Consider the following 9,056-nt stretch of genomic DNA (forward strand, 5'->3'; position numbering starts at 1 on the left):
TTTCCCCTCCCTCCCTCCCTCCCTGTTTCTTTCTTTCCCCTCCCTCCCTCCCTGTTTCTTTCTTTCCCCTCCCTCCCTCCCTCCCTCCCTGTTTCTTTCTTTCCCCTCCCTCCCTCCCTCCCTGTTTCTTTCTTTCCCCTCCCTCCCTCCCTCCCTGTTTCTTTCTTTCCCCTCCCTCCCTCCCTGTTTCTTTCTTTCCCCTCCCTCCCTCCCTGTTTCTTTCTTTCCCCTCCCTCCCTCCCCGTTTCTTTCTTTCCCCTCCCTCCCTCCCCGTTTCTTTCTTTCCCCTCCCTCCCTCCCCGTTTCTTTCTTTCTTTCCCCTCCCTCCCTCCCCGTTTCTTTCTTTCTTTCCCCTCCCTCCCTCCCTGTTTCTTTCTTTCTTTCCCCTCCCTCCCTCCCTGTTTCTTTCTTTCTTTCCCCTCCCTCCCTCCCTGTTTCTTTCTTTCTTTCCCCTCCCTCCCTCCCTGTTTCTTTCTTTCTTTCCCCTCCCTCCCTCCCTGTTTCTTTCTTTCTTTCCCCTCCCTCCCTCCCTGTTTCTTTCTTTCCCCTCCCTCCCTCCCTGTTTCTTTCTTTCCCCTCCCTGTTTCTTTCTTTCCCCTCCCTGTTTCTTTCTTTCCCCTCCCTGTTTCTTTCTTTCCCCTCCCTGTTTCTTTCTTTCCCCTCCCTGTTTCTTTCTTTCCCCTCCCTGTTTCTTTCTTTCCCCTCCCTGTTTCTTTCTTTCCCCTCCCTGTTTCTTTCTTTCTTTCCCCTCCCTGTTTCTTTCTTTCCCCTCCCTGTTTCTTTCTTTCCCCTCCCTGTTTCTTTCTTTCCCCTCCCTGTTTCTTTCTTTCCCCTCCCTGTTTCTTTCTTTCCCCTCCCTGTTTCTTTCTTTCCCCTCCCTGTTTCTTTCTTTCCCCTCCCTGTTTCTTTCTTTCCCCTCCCTGTTTCTTTCTCCCCCCCCTCCCCTACCTCTGTTGTAGCGTGGCCGAGCCCTGTATGGTCCGCGGGTACAGGGAGCTTTTGTTTCCTGTACCCGGCCGGCCTAACAGGAAGTGCACACTCAGTGTGCACTTCCTGTTAGTGCGGCCGGGTACAGGAGACAGATGCTCCCTTTACCCGCGGACCATACAGAGCTCGGCCACGCTACAGTGAGGGAGTGACAGGAGGGAGCGCTGAGAGCTTCCCTCCTGTCAGCCCCTCTCCTCATGCTGCGCCCGGGCGGTGCGCCCTCATGGACGCACCAGCCTGGGTAAAGCTGCAGCCGCCTGAGGCCTCGGGCGGCTGCAGCATGAGGGGGGCCGGCGCTCCTGGCGGTGCCCCTGGTTATAAACCACCTAATGTAAATATTAATGAGGAAGAACTGCTGTTAGAGCAAATTGAGAAATCTGCAAATCGGGGTAACACGTTTTTAATTACCTGGACATAAATTGGGATAGAGGGACTAGTACTTCAGCTAGAGGAATCAGTACTTCAGCTAGGGGAATCAGTACTTCAGCTAGGGGAATCAGGTTTTTGAATGTGTTAAATGACACCTTCATGTCACAACTAGTACAAGCACCAACTAGAAAGGATGCTTGTCTGGATCTCGTTATAACAAACAATGTTAATCTTTTAAACAACATTCAAGTAGGGGAGCATTTGGGAAATAGTGATCACAATATGGTAATTTTTTTAATAAACTCAAAAAATCTAAAACACATGGGGTATACTAAAACGTTTAATTTTAAAAATGCCAATTTCAATAAGATTAGGGCAGCTCTACAACATATCGACTGGCATGAACTCCTTAGTGATAAAAACAGTGAGGATAAATGGAAACTATTCAAACAAATATTAGAAAGGTACATTTCTCAGTATGTACCATTGGGTAATAAATATAAAAGAAACAAACTGAAACCAATGTGGCTTAGTAGAGAAGTAAAACAAGAGATTAAAAATAAGAAAAGGGCTTTTAAAGCATTTAAATCGGACAAATCAGAGGCATCCTATATAAGATATATCAAAGCCAATAATGCTTGCAAAAAGGCAATTAAAGTGGCTAAACTAGAAAATGTGAATTTTATAACCAAAGAATGCAAAACCAACCCCAAAAATGTTTTCAAGTACATCAATTCTAAAAAGACAAAAAAATGAAAGTGTAGGTACACTGGAAACAGAGATGGGTCTGTTAGCTAATGAAGACCAGGGAAAGGCAGAAATTTTAAATAACTATTTTTCTTCAGTATATATTAATGAGGATCCTATAGCAAGAGATATGCAAATGATTGCTGCTAAATACTTGCCAATTACTTGTGATTGGATGACTTGAGACAAGGTGCTACAGCATTTAAAGAAAATTAATGTAAATAAAGCTCCGAGGCCTGACGGTATTCATCCATGAGTACTTAAAGGGAAACTCCAGTGCCAGGAAAACGATCCGTTTTCCTGGCACTGGAGGGTCCCTCTCCCTCCCACCCACCAATCCCCAGTTACTGAAGGGGTGAAAACCGCTTCAGTGACTTACCTGAGGCAGCGGGGATGTCCCTCGCCGCTGTCTCCTCCTCGTGATTGCATCGGCCGGTGGGCGAGACTGATCTCGCCCACCGGCCGAGGAGACCTAATGCGCATGCGCGGAAATGCCGCGCATGCGCATTACGTCTCCCCATCGGAAAGCATTGAAAAATCATTTAAATGCTTTCCTATGGGGTTTTGAGCGACGCTGGAGGTCCTCACACAGCGTGAGGACGTCCAGCGACGCTCTAGCACAGGAAACCAGGAAGTGACCTCTAGTGGCTGTCTAGTAGACAGCCTAATAGACAGCCACTAGAGGTGGAGTTAACCCTGCAAGGTAATTATTGCAGTTTATGAAAAACTGCAATAATTACACTTGCAGGGTTAAGGGTAGTGGAGTTGGCACCCAGACCACTCCAATGAGCAGAAGTCTGGGTGCCTGGAGTGTCCCTTTAAGGAGCTAAGTGGGGAAATAAGTGAACCTCTGTATTTAATCTTTCAAGATTCTTTTGTTTCAGGTATTGTACCGGAGGATTGGAGGAAGGCAGATGTTGTTCCTATATTTAAAAAGGGTTCAAAATCCTTACATGTTGGTATTCAACATTGATCAGTGTTTGTGTGTTTGAATGTAAGCATGTGTTTGTATTTAGTATATGTGTGTGAATGCAGGGGTATATTTGTTTGCAGTGTTGTGTTGAGTGTTTTATGCACTGTTGCTATATAAAAGCAGTGGTTTACTTGTGTGTAGTGTTTGCCTACACTGTTCGTGACACTCCTCATGGCGATGTTGGAGTTTTCATGTATGGGCTGAACGCATGCCATAATACTCTGGGCCTATTGGGGATATCAGGGCAAATTGCAGGATTGTTTGTTTTCTCTGACAATTTCTCAGTGATTCATGATTGAATGAATAAGCTGCTGGTGTTATTGTTTATCAGTTTATGTACAGATATTCCCTCATGTTACAGAGCCGCCAGGAGAGATAGCTAGCCTCGTGCTGGGTGAAGGGATGATACAGGCCCGTGTTGCTGGGACTGAAGGATAAAGTTATCAGCTGTCTCTGTGTGTACAGGAACACAGACACCCTCCAGAGCTGGCCTCGGATACAATGTCACCATTTATTGAAGACGTAACAAGTTACATACAATTATTAATTGACAGAAACCAGGAACCAACGGCTCTGACAATTCACCAAAAACAGAATATTTATTCTCAAAGGGTTCCTTGCTTAGAACAGCAGGTTAGGCTTTCTTGAAATCATCCACTATGTTAGGGCATACCACTTCTGCAGGATGGCTATTCCATGTACCCACTACTCTTTCTGCAAAAAGAATTTCATAACGTTACCAATACATTTCCTCTTCCTAGACTAAAGCTACTAGCTGTTTACTTCACCCCATAGTAACATTGCCAAATTCTGTTCTCTTCAATGTCCCATATCTTGAAATAATCTCTGCGATAGCACATTGAAACATTAATCAGTGTCCACACATATCCCTGGGGTTTCAGTAAGATTCTAGGTGATGGGGGTACAATGTGAATGATTTAGCAATCTGTTTTCCAATTCCCCTCAATTTCGGTGTTTAGTAAATGAATCCCAATAAGTACCAGAACGGAATTTCTAGAGAAAATCGAAGAAAATAATGTGTCCGTCCAACTTGCATACAATGACACTGACATCTCAAACATCTTGTCTTTTCGATATAAAGAAAGCCCCGGCACTGAAAGGATTATAAATATCAGTCTTTTGATCCCCACGTGGAGGCGGAGACGGTTAGATGTACTCTAGAAATGACAGTGTATGTTATACTTGGATTTCCTGTCTCTCACACAACAAAAACAATAAACAGAAGCGCTCCCTTTGATCCGTATTATCTGTCACCTTCCTGCCATAGCAGCAGCGAGATTCTGCTTGTAACCATTAATGCGTAACTAGAACTGTGCAAAAAAAAAAACTGGTTTTATTCGTACCTGAGACCTTTCTAAATGAGTTAACGCTTAGATCCTCCAAAGTGGACTCGCTTACAGCTGACAAATTACAATCTGCCTTTAAAGTCTGCGGTACGTTGTGGGGCGAAGCAAGAACCTGACTGCGTCATCGGAGCCGACCCAGTGTGGCATGTTGTGGGATCCAATCCGTTTAGATTTTCTGGACACCCATCACAAATATACAGCCATGTAAAAATTCTGCAATGACTTCTGGGTCGGATCTTTCCAGAATTCAGTTCCTGTACCCGCCATCCCAGGTGTATTCCCTAATGTCTCACATCAGGGGACACAATGGAATTTCCCCATTAATTATCAAAAGTGCTTGGTACACGTAGAGTAACCAGCCTAGGCTTAGAGTGCTTCTACAACACTCCGAGCGTGGGCTGCCCTGAGTGGTGGTGACAGTCCATATTTTTGGATGGCCCACTAACTTTGCAGGCATGTACCCTGTTTATTATCGCCTCCCCCCTCTGTCCCTTGTGAATGCCTCCCATTGTTGGCTATGCTATAAGGGAGAGGAAGTCAGGTGCCAAACAAATAGTTTGCTTCCCAGATTTTCCTTCAAGTATTTTTCATTCTTAAAGTTTCCTCGTCCCTTGCTTTGCCTGTGGTTTGGTGACATTTCTGTCCATTTCAGTCTGTTTGTCCTTGCCTTGCTATATCTGTAACAAGGGGGGTTTATTCAGAAAGCGGGGATTTGTGGAGAATTGTCAGAGTATTCAAAGTATGAGACTAACTTAAAGGAGCTGGATAAATAGCTTGTGGCAAAGATGCTTCTGCCACAAGCTCCTGAGGGAGCCCGCTGGCTAGCATCCTGCCCAAGGACTATTGGCCCTCTTACTAACCTATAAAAGACTTGGTTCCTATGGTTTCCCTGTATCGCTCAGTAACCGAACAAACCCACAAACTGCGGACCACCTTTAAACTTGTTAACCACTACTGACCTCGCCTGACACCTCCATCATCGTTTTTGCACTATGGACTCTAAGTGTTCGGCTGGGTGGTCGCCGTTCGTATGCACAAACACATGGGAACTGAGTGGGCATCCATCTTGTTCGCACGAATGCAGGCAGCAGTGTTTGGTCATCTAGTGCATGGAACTAAAATTGGACACTCACTCTAACTGGCGAACACCACTGAACTCTGACGAATGCCTGCTTCGTTGCTATTCATGTCAGGAGAGTGCCATCCGGTAGGATTGTTCGCATGAACTAGACAAACAATCGCTTCCTAGGAGCCAGAGGATCGGTTCTGTATTTTGATCGAATTTAGACTCCCGAAATTGACCGACCGCTAGCACTTTTCTTATGGAACTATTTTGGGCCCATGACTTCCATGGAAAATCCATACCACCGACTCGATCTGAAGTGGTCACTCAGATCAGGGCTATCCCGGGATGTGACTCTGGAGGTGTTTCCATGGATTTTGGGGGTACTTTTGGGGTGTTGTGAAATTGTGTGTTTTTCTGTGCCTGGAGATAATGAGTTTGTACAGTTCCTGACTCAATTATCTCTCAGGCACAGGGGAGGAGCTTACTGTGTGTATACATTCTGATGATTTGCCTGCATTAAACAGATCACTTCCCAGCATTAAGTCTCGGCTAATGTGGGGGGGGGAATGCCATACTGGCTATAATTACTACTATACAGCTATACTCTATGTGGGAGAGCTTTAACCACCGGGAGCTGGATCCAGGACTTTGGTCCAGGGTGGAAAGAGACGGTGAGACCACAGCCAAGCTGCGGTGGCTAAGGGGCTGAAGTGCTTATGGTGTCCCAGCAGAGGTACCCAGTCGGGGTATCACACACATAGTCTGCCACAGAGCTCATTTAAGAATATTTCAAGTTTGATTATTTTGGCCTTACCAGCTCTATTGTCCATTCTTCATTGTTTGCCTGTTTTGTCAGCATGTTACATTGAAATGAGCTTCAGGGTTATTCACCAATGTGAGAATTGTCAGGACCTAAAAGTGATTTTCAAATTTAAGGCCAGAGTAGTTGAATAGATTGAGAATTTTTCCAGTTCCTTAAATTTGAAATTTACCTTAAATTCACCTTGAATTCTCACTTTAGTGAATGGCCCTGCATGTGTCTTCTAGTATAATGTGAGGAAGCTTTGTTTAGTTTCTTGTGGTGTGAATATTAAAATTATATCATATTCATAATAATCATATAACATTTAGGAGGGGATAATCGAAATGAGAGGGCATGGCTCTGAGGCAGCGTCGCCTGTCACACAACCTGCATTACTAGTAACGCCCTTAATGGGTAGCCCAGCACGCTAAAGCCTGCCTGACGGCCCCCAGGAGCATGCTATGAGCACTGCACACAGCTCTGTGCTGCCTGCGGCTGTCTGACTGACGATCATTTAAACCGCCCATTGTAATTATTGCATTTCCTGCAGAACAGCGATGATTTACAATGCAGGGTTACAACTAGGGGGACATGACACCAGTCTATAGTGTTACTTTAAATATTCCACAATAGAGAGCCATTGCTCTGCTCATAATAACCTGCTCAGCACGTACATTTAGGGGAACATCATGATTGGCTGAGTCACTCCTTGGTCTGGATCAGGGATAGGCAACCTTCGGCTCTCCAGATGTTGTGGACTACATCCCCCATAATGCTCTTACACACATAATGCTGGCAAAGCATCATGGGAGGTGTAGTCCAAAACATCTGCAGAGCCGAAGGTTGCCTATCCCTGGTCTGGATAGACCTCACTGCAGATGCTGCAGAGCCTGGTTATTTACAGCAAGTGCAGGAACTTATAATGGGAGTATGTTTTTTATTAATCTATTGTTTTTGCATAACATGCATAATCTCTGCTATTTCTTAAAATAAAGAATGGGCCAGCTTCACCCCTAAAAACCCCTATAAACCTAATTAAATTGATACTGCTACATTGTCATAGAAGTCAGCACATTGTTTAACTCACCAGGGACGCAACTCCCAACAATTCCCACAATGCTCAGCCACAGGTTTAATGGACACACATAGTAAAAGGGCAGCTGACAGGTGAAAACAACTGAAAGATACAAAGCCAGGAAAATGCTAAGGAAATGGGTGAGATGAAAAACAAGGAAAATAAATTGTCCCCTCCCATTACGATAACATTGCAGAGCTTTGATTGGAAATTCTATATTTAGTTTTTTTTTAAAGTGATTGTGGTTTGCTCACGCTGAGCTATCACTCACGTATGTGATATCAAAGTGACCTTCAGTAGAAGAAAGGACATGTGAGACCATTCTGAGCTGGGCTGGTTCATCTGCATTCTACAAAGCAATTTGTTCCACACCCCAGTGGTTCTCAAGTGGTTAATGGTCAAAACTCCTTAAACATCATAGAAAGCCTCCAGGACAAATATGCTGGTTATTTCACTATGTTGATCATTCAGAGGAAGCAATCACTGCTGGCCACATATCTACTTCACATATTTACCAAGAGTAAAACATTCCAGGCATGCTTGCTGCTGGGGACTGACAGCTAAGCAGTCTACTAGGTGTAGGTAACACAGGGTTTCACTGTATAATAGAAGACTTACCAAGAGCTTTGTTTGTGCCGCATATAATCCCATTAAATTAGAGCTTCAAACAGGACAGATTAAAATAAAGTGGCCGTGAGCCACACATCTTTTCCAAACATGATCTGAAGGTCACCTGTGATCAAGCAGGGAATTCTGAAAACTCCAAAACATGAACTTTCGTGGAGTTGTCAGTGGTATTTGTTTAGAATGATCTAATTATTAGCAGCAGACAGTCTGAGCCAATAATGATCCCACCACACCCTCCCACAAATTTCCCAAAATATGCATGTTGGAGGTCTGCCGGGCCTGTGTTTGTGCCTTTTTTTTTTTAAATAAAATAACTGGGGGGGGGTCTAGACATAGACACTCCATCTTCCGTATAAAAGTTGGTAGGCACTATAATACAAGAGGTGCGCGATTAGCTCCTTCCCCTACTATCACATTGCTGAGGGGAGGTAATGAGAGGTCCCCAATATTAGATATGAAAGGACCAGGTGTTTCCAATCCAGGAGCTCCTCATATGCTAGGGCATGGGGAACATCTTTGATCCTAAGTGTATAACCCCCCATTTGTATCCCTGTGGTCAAAGGTCCTCAAACTCACCTTATCAACATATATCCCCTCACTGGGTTCACAATAGGTGTTTAGTTCCAAACTGATTTTTTTTTTTATTTTTTTTTTACCAAAATTTAGAATTCAGATGCTTTCAAATTCAGAATCTGAAAAGAACAGAAAAGGAAAGAATTTGTAACAAATAGATCCAAACTGTTTCGGATTCATTCGTTTTAATTAGTTAGAACTGCAGGGACTTATTTATTAATTAACCGAAGCAGCACAATTTAAAAAGGGCTTTTTCCCCCTTAAATTTGACCGTTTGGCTGTTTTCTAGATAGCTCCTTAATTTGGTATCCTTACATAAGATTGAAATAATTAAGGGTACCAAAAGCCACAACTAAACACAATTTAATAAAAAATATTAAAAAATAAAAACAAAAATAGCAAACGTAATCCTTTTTTTAATTTTTTCTAAATAATTGCATTAAGACCTTTACTGTTTTACATATTATGGA

General features: G+C 43.7%; 1 protein-coding gene across 2 annotated transcripts in view; it reads right to left on the reverse strand.

Moving 5' to 3' along the window:
* AP5S1 (adaptor related protein complex 5 subunit sigma 1) overlaps window positions 1-8,142 on the reverse strand; it is an 80,957-nt gene extending 72,815 nt beyond the window's left edge. The window contains exon 1 of one of the 2 annotated variants that reach the window (XM_063459782.1): window positions 8,120-8,142. The gene's annotated coding sequence lies outside the window, so the exon portion shown is untranslated. Of the gene's footprint in view, window positions 1-7,398; window positions 7,418-8,119 lie in introns of those variants that run through there. The other variant, XM_063459783.1, reaches the window with a different exon arrangement.
* Window positions 8,143-9,056: the final 914 nt, after the last annotated feature.

This window comes from Pelobates fuscus, chromosome 6 (genome assembly GCF_036172605.1).
Source record: "Pelobates fuscus isolate aPelFus1 chromosome 6, aPelFus1.pri, whole genome shotgun sequence".
Classification (NCBI taxonomy): domain Eukaryota; kingdom Metazoa; phylum Chordata; class Amphibia; order Anura; family Pelobatidae; genus Pelobates; species Pelobates fuscus.